The sequence below is a fragment of the Chiloscyllium punctatum genome, chromosome 1, assembly GCF_047496795.1.
Source record: "Chiloscyllium punctatum isolate Juve2018m chromosome 1, sChiPun1.3, whole genome shotgun sequence".
In the NCBI taxonomy this organism is placed as follows: domain Eukaryota; kingdom Metazoa; phylum Chordata; class Chondrichthyes; order Orectolobiformes; family Hemiscylliidae; genus Chiloscyllium; species Chiloscyllium punctatum.
Genome location: NC_092739.1, coordinates 48865878 through 48880677, shown reverse-complemented (window position 1 = coordinate 48880677; position 14800 = coordinate 48865878). Strand labels below are relative to the sequence as shown.

At 38.4% G+C, this 14800-nt stretch overlaps 1 long non-coding RNA gene across 3 annotated transcripts in view; it reads left to right on the top strand.

The window, feature by feature from the left end:
* Positions 1–14800, top strand: part of LOC140461864 (uncharacterized) — a 126867-nt gene that overhangs the window by 17928 nt on the left and 94139 nt on the right. Inside the window, exon 1 of one of the 3 annotated variants that reach the window (XR_011954516.1) lies at positions 7445–7528. The exons of the other annotated variants lie outside the window; for them this stretch is intronic. This is a non-coding gene — a long non-coding RNA (uncharacterized lncRNA). Of the gene's footprint in view, positions 1–7444; positions 7529–14800 lie in introns of those variants that run through there. 3 annotated transcript variants of the gene reach the window in all.

Sequence of the window (14800 nt, the reverse complement as noted above, 5' to 3'; positions counted from 1 at the left end):
TAGTGCTTAGATCAGTAATGTATGCCTAAAGTCTTGAAGTGACATTTTTGGTGATGGACAATAGCGATCAATATTCATTGCAGTTTTCAACTCCCATGTTTTCTGATCAAGGCCTTCCATATCAGCTACCACTAGCAGAATTTCCTCACAGTCAATGGCACACCCCTTCTGTGTACAGTTGAATATGGTTATTCGAGGTTAATCAGTTAACAAGAGTAAAATGTGGAGGCTCTGAAATCATGTGGAGGAGTGGGAACAGGATGGTGGTCCTGATAGCCAGGAAAGTGATGACACCATTTTTAAAAGCAGCCTTCTTTACTTGGACAGGTTGAGTCCCCTCTCATTGCTTCACTGACAACTGAGTAGTGAAGAAGATGAGAATTTCACAGCAGTACAAGTTAGCCCTGAGAAAGGCATCTTTAAGTGTGGATTTGAACATTGCTCTAGAAAACCACAGTCTCTATACATTTCAGAGTTCTGTCATCATTGTGTGATTAGGGAATATTCTGTTTGTTTATTCTTCCTGCCAAAATGAATAATTTTACACTTTTCTATATTACACACTATCTGCCACATTTTTGCCTGTTCAGTCAACCTTTTCATAGCTGTCTGCAACCTCCTTCCGAATATATGTCCATTTCCCAACTGATTTTCCTATATACTAGTTATCTGCATCTGAGTACCAGGGTCTCCAAGTCTCATGGAACTGGAAGTGTGAGTGAGGGACAACTATAAAAGGTTATCATTGGCCTGTGGGAGCACTAATGAAACTGTGCCCACCCATAATGCTCCTCAAATTCACTTATTTATCTACAGGAGAAAAGGAACAACAACTACCAATAAAGTGCAATGTTGGGATAAGGAATGCCAATTATTTCAATCATGAATCCCCAGTAAGCTGAAAGCTGTTGAACTGGCCGGAGATCAGAGCAACTGTTCCAATTCCATGCAAAATTGAGAGTGATGAACATTGAAAATGAGCCCTAAAGAGTTATCGATACCTCTGGGCAGAAAGGAAGCAATGTACCCAGAAGGATTGGAGGAGGTCTTTGGTGAGCAGAAGAGCTGATTGATTTTACTCTCCATCATAGATGCATGTGCTCAGGGAGGGATATGGTGAAGCTACCATTGGAGCAAATTCAATCTCCACTGAGGAAAAGAGTGACCATGCTTCAGAGGATGCTTCCTCCACACCATCCACCAATGAAGAAACAATTATCTGGATGAGTTGAGTGCTTATGAGTTATCTCTGGAGTTATAACTAGGTGAACACCTTATTGAAACATAGGGATAGCTGATGGAGGCTGTGAAAGACCAGAGCCCTCACAGTTGATGGACTGTTGGGCGTCAGGTTCATACTGCACTTCAAAATTGATAATAGGCCTCTGATGTTAGCCATAATCAATTTTTTAAATAATATTCTTTTCATGGAATTTGGCCTTTGCCGAAATTTCCTGCCCAACCTTAAATGCCTTTGAGAAGATATAGTTTGTTAGATAAGGTAATAGGTTAAAGACGTTAATGTTCGTGATCAGTGGCTCCACCCATTCTGCTGATTTGACACACAGTCTGTGGGTGGAAACAAGAATTCTACTGCTCTCAGAGAAGTAAAAGTACCTAGCCTAGCTCCTCAAGATTCCCAGTTCCTCCAAATTAGTGTTGTGCCTGACCAAAGGCAATTGTCCTATTGTTATCATACAGTAATCCTTTTTGTTATCTGAGAATAATGCCTCTTCTGTAGATACTTTATGGTGCCGTATCAACTACTACTAATCATTAGCTGGGCCCAAGATAAAGTAGGAAAAATAGGTATTAGTGGCAGCGAACTTTTACTCAAGCAACCTTTACCCAGTTCTATGTTCTGGCAAAGGTAGCAAAAACATCAAGGTATCAGCCTTGGTCATGTGGGAAAAAAAGCACCATGTTGAGCCACCTTTTAGAATTGCTACTGTCCATGGGTGCATGTATACTCGTGGTGCTGTTGGGAAGGGAGTTCCATAACTTTGACTGAGCAACAGTGAAAGAACGGCAAGTCAGGACATTTTGTGGTTTCAAAGGGTCTTGGTGATGTTCTCAAGCATTTGTTACAAGTGGTCAAGTTTGTGGGTTTATGGAAAACAAGACATAGCCATTGTCAATGACAATGTTTATTCATTAGTAATTCTGGTCCTGAATGGATTTTTATAATTTTAATTTACATTTCATTTGTTAAAAAGCAAGTCGATCCGATTTTCTTATTTATAAAACTACATGTTTTGCAACCATTTAATTTAAATTTCTGGATTGAGTTCAACACTGATAGATTTAACAAGGATTTTAGCGGTGATTGAAGAGCAATTTGTTGAAAGATTTGTGATTGTTTTGGTATTTTACAAATAAGAGGATGAAAGTATTATAAATTTAAAAACTTAAGTGTTTTGAGGAAGTTTATTTGTCTTTTGGATGTAAGCACTCAAAGCATTATAAACATAATCTTCAATCTGCTTTTAATGATGCTTTTTATGGGTTACTCTTCAGAATGAATTTGGTATGGCAAATCTCTCTTTGCTCTGGCCAGGAATTTTCATAGCAGTGTCACTGTAGTGTTATAATTGGTGTCTGGTATGATAACTAAAGTATTTTGTTTAGCTCCAGGTCATTTTGTTTTCTGTGTGTGTGGATTTAAAAGAAATTCTAGATATTTGTTGTAAAATCTAAGAAATTTGAAAGAATAAAGTTATTTAACCTTTTATTAATATTATGAATAATAGTGTTACTGTATTAGGCCATCAGCCTTTAGTTAGACTTGTGCTCATACATTTAGGGTTTTATGTTCTATGCATTACAAATACTGGAGGTTTGAGTTGACCAGCCAGGGATACAGGCAATCTTTCACATATATTTGTCCTTAACCAGTCAAACTAAAGAATTGTGAAATTAACAGAGGAGGAAGAAGGATACACAAGTTTGGATGGGTAAGCTCAATGTCGGGAAAGAAAGACAAAAATAAAAGTTTAACAGAAATTCTGTGTTTCTTTAAAATATTTTACAATAATTAAACTTAAAAGACTAAGACACCACATGCTTTGTTGCATTTCAGTTAGCAATAATTGCTTCTCATCACATTGTTAATAAATATTTAGAATTGGAATGGCTTGACCGAACATTTTGTAGTGAGTTTAGTTCACATCTACAATGCAATTCAGCAGATTCTTGCCATTCCAATACATTTCACTGGTGAGGCAGACAGCAATATGTTAGAGTAATTGGCAAAAAGATTAAAGAGCTATTTCTAAGTAGTTTTTACACAGGCATTTTGATTGTGAATGCTAGCATGTGGAGCAATGATTGTGTATGTGCAGGAGCACATTAAAGAGGCAGCTGATGTCACAGGCCTCCTCTACACCTTGACTGGTGGTTATTTTGGCATCTGGATAAGGAGTAGGTCACTCCTTCTATAGCAATGGCAAAGATGCATATTAGGTGGGATGGGGTGGGGCAACAGATGCAGCTACCATCCCAGGTATGGCCTCCCAACGCTGGGAAGAGCCCCTTCCCTCATGAAGCCATGGCTGGAAATGGTTGGGCAGTGGCAGAGCGAGGGTAGTAGCCAAGGAGAAGTTCTCCACAGACACCACTGGGGAAAGGGAACTCCACTTCAAGCCCAATCTTCCCAGCACACTTACGCCAGTCTTGTGATGTCAGTGGTGCATGCACACACAGACTCTTCCTATGGCTTGTCACAACCAGCAGATTTCACTTAAGCTGCATCTGCGCATGCTTAATGTTTAGGCTTTATGGATAATCACTTCGTCTTTTCACCCAGAATTTGGTGAGAGTCTGGAACGCCCTGACTTGAAAGGCCTGACTTGAAAGCCCTGACAGTTGAGAAGAAATCCACATTATGTTTCCAAAGGAATTGGTAGGATCAGATGGTATGAAGTCTGTGTGGGTAGAATTGAAGAAATCCAAAGGTTAAAAAAAACATAGTTGGAGTTATATACAGGTCTCCAAATAGTAGTCAGAAGCTGGACCGCAAGAAACATCAGGAGATAGAAAAGATGTGCAGAAAAGGCAAAGTTACAGTAATCATGGGGGATTTCAATATGCAGGTGGACTGGGAAAATCAGGTTGGTAGTGGATTGCAAGAAAAAGAATTTGTGGAATGTCTACAAGATGGCTTTTTGCAGCAGATGAAGTGAACAGGCAATACTGGATTTAGTGTTATGCAATGAGGCAGACATATGGGGGCTTCAGGTGAAGGAACCTTTAGGAGACAATGATCATAACATGATTGAATTTACTCTGCAATTTGAGAAGGAGAAGATAGAATCAGAAGTAATGGTATTGCAGTTGAATAAAGGTAACTCCAGAGGCATGAGGAAGAAGCTGAGCAGGAAAGATAGTGTAACAGCAATGGCTGACTAGGGAAGTCAGGTATAGCATAAATACAAGAGAAAGCATATAATGTGGCCAAGGGCAGTGGGAAAGCAGAGGATTGGGAAGCGTACAAAGACCAACAGAGGACAACAAAAAAGGAATTAAGGAGGGCGAAGACTAAATATGTGGGTAAGCTGTAAGAGGAGCTGTAAGCTGCAAGGATGACTGTAAGAGTTTCTTTAGATATATATAAAGGGCAAAAGAGAGGCATTGGGCTGTTGGAAAATGACACTGGAGAGATAGTGGGGAATAAGGAAATGGCTAAGGAACTGAATAATTACTTTACATCTGTCTTCATGATGGAAGACACCAGTAATATCCCAAAAATTCAAGAGGGGAGCAGGCAGAGCTGAGTATGATGGAGAGGATGACAGAAAACCTAAATTGGCCTGAAGGTGGATAACTCACCTGGACTAGATAGTCTACACTCCAGAGTTCTAAGGGAGATAGCTGAAGAGATAATGGAGGTATTAGTGGTGATCTTTCAGGAAACGCGAGAATCAAGGAGGTCCCAGAGGACGGGAAAATCGCGAACGTGACATCCTGGTTTAAATGGGAGTAAAGTAAAGGATGGAAAATTGTAGACTGATTAGCCTAACCTCAGTTGTGGGTAAGATCCTGGAATCCATAGAATCCATTGTGAAGGATGAGATTTCTGATTGGAAATGTATGGTAAAAAAAGGCAAAGTCAAGTGGAGGTCATGTCTGACAAATCTGCTAGAATTCTTTGAGGAAGTAACAAGCAGGATAGTCCAAGGAGAGCCAGTGGATGCTATCTACCTGGACTTCAGGAAGGCCTTTGACAAGGTGCCGCAGAACAGGCTACTGAGTAAAATCAAGGCCCATGGTGTCAGAGGCAAGGTGCTAGAATGGATAGAAGCTTGACTGTCTGGCTGAAAGCAGGAAGTGGGAATAAGAGGGTCCTTCTCAGGATGGAGGTTGGTGCCAAGCAGTGTTCTGCAAAGTTCAGTGTTGGGAGTATAACTTTTCACTTTATACATTAACAATCTAGGTGAAGGAACTAAAGACATAGTTTGCAGATGATACAAAGATAGGTAGAGGGACAGGTAGCACTGAGGAGGCAGGGAGACTGCAGAAGGATTTGGACAGGTTAGGAGAATGGGCAAAGAAGTGGCAGATAGAGTACAATGTGGGAAAGTGTGAGGTCATGCACTTTGGTATGAAGAATAGAGGCATGGACTATTTTCTAAATGGTGAGAAAGCTCAGAAGCCTGAAGTGCAAAGAGACTTGAGTTCTAATCCTGAATTCTCTCAAGGTAAACTTGCAGGTTGAGTCAGTAGTTAGGAAGGCAAATGCAATGAGGGTATTTATTTTGAGAGGATTTGAACATAAAAGCAGGTCTGTACTTCTGAGGCTCTGGTCAGAATACATGTGGAGTATTATGTGCAGTTTTGGGCCCCATATCTCAGGAAGGATGTACTGGCCCTGGAGCATGTTCAGATGACGTTCATGAGAATAGTCCCAGGAATGAAAAGCTTAACATATGAGGAATGTTTGAAGACTCTGGGTCTATACTTGATGGAGTTTAAAAAGATGACAGGGGATCTAATTGAAACATACATAATATTGAATGGCCTGGACAGAGTAGATGTTGGGAAGATGTTTCCATTGGTAGGAGGACTAGGACCCGATGGCATACCCTTGGAGTAAAGAGAAGGCCTGTTAAAACGGAGATAAGGAGAAACTTCTTCAGCAGAGAGTGGTGAATCTATGGAATTCACTGCCACAGAAAACTGTTGAGGCCAAGTCATTGAGTATGTTTAAGCTTGAGAAAGATATGTTCTTGATTGTCAAGGGGATCAAGGGTTACGGGGAGAAAGTGGGAGAATGGGATTGAGAAACTTAACCATGATTGAATGGCAGAGAAAACTTAATGGGCTGAATGGCCTAATTTCTGCTCCTACGTCTTATCATCTTACAGTCTTATGGAAGTGCACTTAAAGTGCTGGAAGTTGCTGTAGAGCAAACACTAGAAAGTGGGATTAAGCTGTAAAGCTCTCACTGGTATGGTTATAATGGGCCAGCCACCCTCTTTCTATGCTGTAATTCTTTCTACATTTCCCATGTTTCTGTGATGTTATTTTCACTTCATGGTGCAAATTAGACAATAATCTTTGTATTTCCATGTGGAGCCTTGCATATGCTTCTTGAATGAAAATTTTGAACTATTATTAGGAACATGCAAACTTAAATTGGAAAGAGGAGTTTTCAAATGCTGAATAAACTTTGTTTTATTTTTTGAGATATAAAATACACTGTGGATCAGTAAGACAAATAAATGCTGATCCAATGATCAGCAACTTTTGGTGATATAGTTGATGAGGAGCAGTGGTTAGGAAATTTATAAATTTGAAACTCCTGATTTTCCATTGGACAGAAATAAAAATGTGTGCAGTATTATTAGTGTCTGTGTTACCTTGTTATCCAGAATGGTCCTATCCAGATACTGTCAGCTGTCTGGTTTCTAAACACACATTCACATCCTATTAAGGGCTATTTGCCCCTCTCTGTGACCCACTGCCAGATCTGTCCCTTGGCCATGTGGCACAGATGGAATAAATATGTCAGACTGAGGCAGGTGATGGTGCTCTTCAGTGCTGAGTAATCAGTGCCAGTAATTAACTAGACAGGACCAGACAAAGATAATGGGCTTTCAGCCAGCTGGGGCTTTTAGTGAAGTTTGAGTGGTGTTTCCTTTTTAAAAAAACCCTAATCTTTATTTTCCCAAAGGAAATGTTTTGATAATACAATAGATTTGGAAAAAAGGTTGGACATCCTAAAATATATTCTTTTTAAAAAATGGAATATATTTAAAGAAAATATGATACCAATAGTTCCTAACAGTTTTAATGTCATTGACAACTTTCCAAATGACAAAACAGCTGTAGGTTTGTATCAACAGAATATTGATTAAAAATTTGTCATGTAATTCTGATATAAAATCCTAAATGCCATTTTTAATTAATACAATTTTAAGAAGTTGTGCTTTGATGATACAACATAATGTTAAACGTGAGTTTAAACTGAGATCAAAGCTATCCAATGGGACTGAGACTGCACATAAAGGCGCTTTGTGGTGATGTCACTGTGAGTATCATTGCTTCAGTTCTTTGCCAAGTGATCACTTTAAGGCTGCAAACAGCTTTAAAAATTGATTCCCATGGGAGGTGCACTTAGTAGTTATAAACTTGTACTGAACTTTCCTTTTTTATTTGTAGTTATTCTAAAAATATTCTGTTTTATATTAATGTTTATAGGAAATATAACCAGAATGTAATTTTTAAAATATGTTTATAAATTTAAATATTTTTCAGGATTATTTTCATTAGTGATTGGTAATATTGTCAGTGATTTCCTTTTCTTAATATGCTTTTACTTTGTTGTACCAAAATGTTGCACTCTAGTTATTACTAGTATAAGACCTTGGATTGAAATAGAACTGCAGCTGTTAGTGTTACTATTGTAAAGTCCTTCTTCTGTAATCTGTACTTTTCTTTGTTTGGTTGATTATAATATTTAGGCCTGGGGTGAAGGAGCTAGTGATAATGATAACATTAGGAATAATTGAAAGCTGCTGGGATCAGTCCTCAGCTGTAGTGCTAGTTGCTGCAGAGTGTCCAGTTTGTAGAATCAGGTCTTTCTTTTCCCTTCACTGCTGATTCAGCACAACCTGATGGCTCTGAATGTGCCACTTTTGGTGCTGTCAGCTGGACTATGCACAGACACACAAGCCTGAGTCAACAGATGGTCTAAGAGTGATTGGGTTTTACCGTATCACTGTCTGCCTGATTGTGCACATTTTTGAAATTTTGTAATTTGGACTGACAAAGGTTTGTTGACAATTTATTGTTTAATTGTTCCATAAATTATGCAATTTTATATAAGGCAAGGAATTTAAATATGATATGTACAGAGCAGCATTGTAAAACTTCTCTTTCAAATTTTACTTAACATCATAGTAAAACAAGATACAATATTGAGAAAGAACCTCAGCATGCTAACATCATAAATCTCATTCGACTTCCCTAGAAAGCATAGAAGCATTCAATATACTATCAGAAATATATTTGTGAACTAAATTGGGATATTTTATAAAAATATTAATCATTATACTACTTGCAAAAATGTTTGGATGGGTAAGTATGAATGCAAAGACTTTCATTGATGAAAATTATGATGAACAAAAAGCTCTCATTTCTTTTTTGTCTTAGAAATAGGTCAGTCACTGTTTCGACTTGTTTTTTTCACTCTGCATGCACTTTGAATCTCGTGCCAGCAGGACAATTAAGAAATGCTTCGTGTGCATTTATTTTGCAGCTGTGGATGCTAATTCAAGACAAAGAATTGTATTCAGCCTAAAAGGATTGCTAGTGGTTGTTTGATAAAAACCTATCCTTGTATAGTGACTATTTATTACTATAAATAGAAAATGCAACTAAGAGTTATGTGGTCTTAAATGTTAATTTTGTACCATGAGAGTCTTTGAAAACACAAAAAGAAAAAAATGCACATTTTGCTAATCTTTTTCAAAATCAGTCTTTCAATACTTCATAGTAAAATTATTTTATTGATCATTGAAGTGAATAATATGTATATTTTTGAATTTGCTATTTGTTAGGCTGGACGTAACTTATAAGTTACCATTTGTTATCATAACACATCTACTATGGTGACAGTAATGTCCATTTTGATTCTCAGGACAGTTTTTAAGTTGTGATGGTTATTGGCACATTTTAGAGAGAATCAAATATAAGTTTGCTGCAGGTACCCAAATTTTCTAGTTGAATTTCACAGCATAATATCACTTTTTTCTATTTGTTCTCCAAAGTTTTCAGGGTATGGATCAAAGGCAGGTATTTGTACTTATTTTGCGAATCTTCATGATCGCATTGTATGGTAGAACAATGAGGGGTAAAGTGGTCTATTCTGATTTTCCTATATTTTTCCTCAGTAAGTTTCAAAAATAAATGGATTATCTCTAATGGGAGCAAAATATATATAGGTGAAATTTAAAGAGATTAAAATAATATAAACTATTAAATGTGCAGGTAACATTTTACTCTACACCCAAGCCAGAGAGAAAATTTATGGGTTCTTGTGCTTCTCATGTTTCTGGGTCTTTTTTCCTTGAACTTCCACTTTATCTTACAAGTCAAGAATTCTTGACAACTAGGTTGTTAGGTGCATTTAAAAATTTGAGTATCAGTGAGTTTTTTTATGCCATTAATAAAATGTGTAAAGTAAGCTATTACTTCTCTTATTTGGCAACTCATTGCTGTCTAGTGAGAAACTTGCCATTTGGCAAAAGCATAAAAGATGCAATGAAATGCTGACATTATGATAGGCTGGATCCTCATCCAGTTCTGCCACAGGTCTTTCCATTGCTCAAGTTACTCATATCCCTATAAGATTTCACCCCAAATATCTATTTATAAGGCCCATCAAGAGTTTTTAAATATAATAGATTTTAGAGCTATGGTGTTGTCAATTAAACACAACTTAGTCATTCATGTTAGGCAACCAGCACCATTTCTTTGGCCCTGGGCCATGTAATATCTGGGCAGCATCATTCAAAACATTTGAAACTTGCGAACAACAATCCAATATGCAAATAATACTTAAATTAAAAGTGACATATTTTGTTTGAACATGACTCTTGTTTTTATTTAAATTTAAGAATGCTAAACCTCTCAGTAAATTACTATTAACCAATTCACCTAAAGGATATTTCTTCTATTCCACACAAGAGGCATTGTTAGCAGAAAAATGATATTTTACAATGAGCGATAAATATTTTCTTCTTTTTAATGCCCAGCTAGAAAAGCAAAGAATTACAGATAATAGAAATTTGAAATATAAACAGAAAATGCTAGAAATACTCGGCAGGCAGTATCTGTGGGCAAAGAAACAAGGTCAAACACTTTCGGACCATAGTCTGCATTAGTTTTTACAAAGGGATACTGACTTCTGCCTTTCTCTGCACAGATGCCACTAGATATGCTGAGCATTTTCAGCAGTTCCTGTATTTATTAGAGGAAAAAAGCCCTGTTGCCAATCTTTCTCAGGTAACTAGACTTCTTGTGAGGGTCTTGTTCCCATTCAGCAAGAAACCCAGTAGCAGCTGCCTGAAATCTAGTTTGATACAGCTTTTACTTTTGAAATTCATTTTTAAAGTTAAGGTATGAAGAAGATAAAAATACTTGCCAAACAAAAAACTAAATTGCCCAAATAATGCATGGATACTTTAAGTAAAAATGACAAATATAGAATTCGTACAGTATGGAAACAGGCCTTCAGCCCAACAATTCCACACCGACCCTCGGAAGGGTAACCCACTCAAACCCATTCCCCTACCCAATATTTACCCTGACTAATGCACCTAACCTACACATCGCTGAACACCATGGGCAATTTAGAATGGGGAAATCACCTAACCTGCACATCTTCTGATTGTGGAAGGAAACCAGAACACCCAGAAGAAACCTATGCAAACACTTAACCAGAGTGGTGTGATAAAGGTCTGCTGCTGGGACTTCAACTGTTTATAATTTATGTATGTGACATAGATGAAGGGATAGAGATATAGTTGCCAAATTTGCTGATGACACAGTGTAACTAGGAAGGCTATTTGTGAAGACAGTACAGCAGGTTGCTAAAAGGTAATAATTGGTAAGTGAATGGGCAAGAATGTGTCAAATGGAGTATAATGTGATGTTGTCCATTTTGGCAGGAAGTATAAAGAAAACTATATTATCTGAATGGTGAGAGATTGCAGAGCTCTGAGATTCAGCGTGATCTGAGTGATCCAATGCCTGAATGGTATAAGATTAGTGTGAAGGTATAGCAGTAAAAATGAAGGCTAATTGAATTATTATGAGAGAGGAATTAATACAAAGTCTGGAGGTTATGCTTCAATTATGCAGGGCACTATTAAGACCACATCTTGAATACTGTGCACAGTATTGCTCACCATATTTAAGGAAGAATATAAATTTGTTGGAGGCAATTCAAAGAAGGTTTACTAGGCTAATACCTGGTGTGAATAGGGGAGAAAACGTTGGACAGACAATGTTTGAATCTACTGGAGTTCAGAAGAATAAGAGGCAATTTGATTGAAATATGTGAAGTCCTGATAGGGTACATAGAACATCACAACGCAGAACAGGCTCTTCAGCCCTCGATGGTTTCACAGATCGGCGCAACAATCTGTAGCCCATCTAACCTACACTATTCCATTTACATCCATACATTTATCCAATGACCATTTAAATGTCCTTAAAGTTGGTGAGTCTACTACTGTTGCAAGCAATGCGTTCCATGACCCTATTACTTTCCGAGTAAAGAAACTACCTCTGACATCTGGCCTATATCTATCACCTCTCAATTTAAAGCTATGCCCCCTCATGCTAGCCGTCACCAGCCAAGGAAAAAGGCTCTCACTATCCATTCTATCGAACCCTCTGATTATCTTATAAGTCTCAATTAAGTCACCTCTCAAACTTCTTCTCTCTAATGAAATAGAGGAAAGAATGTTTCTTTTTATGAGAGAATTTAAGGCTGGGGTCACTGTTTAAAAAAAAGGTCACTTGTTTAAAATAGGCAAAGTTTTTTTTCTGTGAGGGTTGTGAGTCTTTGGAACTGTCTTCCTAAAAAGGTGGAGGAAGCAGAGTCTTTGATTAATTTTAAGGTAGAAGTAGATAGAGTCTGCTGAAGTAAGGGATTGAAAGGTTATCTGTGTAGGCAGGAATATATGACTATAAGATAAAGGAGAAGATTTAGGCCACTCATCTCATTTATTCTGCTCCATCATTCAATCATGACGGATGAGTTTCCCAAACCCATTCTCCTGCCTTCTCCCTGTAATGCTTGATCTTGTTATAATCAAGAACGTATCTATCTCTATCTTAAATACCCTAAGTAACTAGACCTGAACAGCCCTCTGCGGCAATGAGTTCCACATATTAACCACCCTCTGGCTGAAGAATGTAGATTTGAGGTTACAATCAAAGCGAAGAACAAAGAAAGTATAGCACAGGAACATACCCTTCGGCCCACCAAGTACTGACATATGATGCCTTTCTAAACCTAAAAACTTGTGCCACTATGTGGTCCTCATCCCTCTATTCCCTGCCTATTCATATGCCTGACAAAATGCCTCTTAAACATTGCTATTGTATTCACCTCCACCACTTCCTTGGCAGCGCATGCAAGGAATTTACCACCCTCTGTGTAAAAAAACTTGCCTCTCACATCTCCTTTAAACTTACCCCATTTTAATTGATATTTCTACGGGGGCAGAAAGACTCGATCTATTCAATCCATGCCTCTCATAGTATTGTAAATTTCTATAAGGTTGCCCCTTATCCTTACACATTCAAGTGAAAACACACTAACTTTGTCGAATCTCTCCTCATAGCTAAGATCCTCCAAAGCAGGCAACATTGGTACTGTCTCCAAAGCCTTCACATCCTTCTGGTAGTGTGGCGACCAAAACTGTATGCAATATTTCAAATGTGGCCTAACTAAAGTTCTAAATCAGCCATGATATTATTAAATAGCGGAGCTGGTTTGATGGGCTAATAACCTACTCCTGTTCCTAAATCATATGTTCATGTGTTTATTCTTGGAAGAGAAACGGAAGTGAATTGTCTTCCAGCACTGCCCCGCACCACATGCCCCTGCATTACCTCTTCACCCTCCTGACTATACATAGCCCCATGTAAAATCTTAATTATTCAATTGAAAACTGAACACTGCTCCAAACATAGTTTAATTGGAGTATGTACCAAGAAACAGCACCTACTTCCTTCAGTATTGCTGCTGATGCCTTATGCTTTCACCTCCTGCCTCCCAAATTACCCTTTCATTAACATTCTATATTTATTTTGTCTCAAGGCCTAATTGCCAGTCGTTCAGGTTATAATTCAATAGTTGTTATCTTTGAATTTTGTGTTTTAATTTCTAGTTCTGTCATTCTTTATTTTGGCAGGAAGAATAGTTTTGAAAATTTAACCTTTTGTAAACTTTAATAGGAAACTGAAAGGATTATTATTCTGGAAAGAATACACCAAAGCACTTTTTTTTATTATCCAAGGCTAAGTTGTGAACAAGAATTCACCAAATTTCAAATATTCAATTGTTCCTTAACAGTTAGCTCATAACTAAGTTTTTTAGCTTTTGTGCTACTCCTGACATAGTGAGCTACTTCTCCACTATCCACTATATGATATCCAAGATTTTCCTCCTATTAAATACTGGGAAAACTGAAGTCATTGTCTTCTTCCTTGGTGCTAAATCTCTATATCGCCTCCAATCCAAACCTCCTCCTGCCTGCCACTCTCTGAAGATTCTTCAGAAAGTCTGCAACTTTAGAATCCAGTTTGACCCTGAGTTGAACTTGTGACCCTATAACCTCTGAGTGGCCAAGTCAGTCACTGCTCTTGTTTCAGTTTTCCTGCTACTGAAAATCCCTGAAGCGTGGATTTTGTTAATTTTAGGCTAGATGCATGTTTCAGTCCTTCCCTGGCTAGCATTCCATCTTGAAATCTCCATACAACTGAGTTCGACCGACACTCTAAATTTCAAATGTAATTCTAATCAAAAACAGGATGGGTAGATTGTCAGGTTGGTAGGATAGCTATTAGTTAGAGAATTAGGAAATAAAGTGGAGATGCCGGTGTTGGCCTGGGGTGGACAATGTCAAAAATCATATTTGAAAGCTGTTTCAAATAAACTTGTTAGTCTATAACTGGTGTCATGTGATTTTTGACTTTGAGGATATAATGTGGCAAGGGAGTCAGGTAAGTAATAGTAAGGTGTTGGGACCAGGGATGCAGTTGAAGGAGAAGTCAGAATCAGGCTACTAGTCTAGGATAGTGAGTGGAGTGAATGGGTAGGGGTGCAGTGCAGATTGGATCCAGAATGCAGGGGGGGTGGAGGGGGTGCCCATTCTCAACAGATGCAGAAATGGTCCAGAGCAGGGTAAGAGATAACAGCAATTCAAGGAAAGATGGGGAGGGATGGGAGAAAGTGAGGACTGCAGATCTTGGAGATCAGAGTCGAGAGTGTGGTGCCGAAAAGCACAGCAGGTCAGGCAGCATCCGAGGAGCAGGGGAATTGACATTTCGGGCATAAGCCCTTCATCAGGAATGAGGCTAGTCGGCCGGGGGGCTGAGAGATAAATGGGAGTGGGTTGGGCCTGGGGGATAGTGGCTGGGAATGTGATAGGTAGATAAAGGTGGCGATGCAAGTGATAGGTCGGAGAGGAGGGTGGAGCATATAGGTGGAAAGAAAGATGGACAGGTCAAGAGAGTGGTGCCGAGTTGGAGGTTTGGGACTAGGATAAGTTGAGGGGAGGGG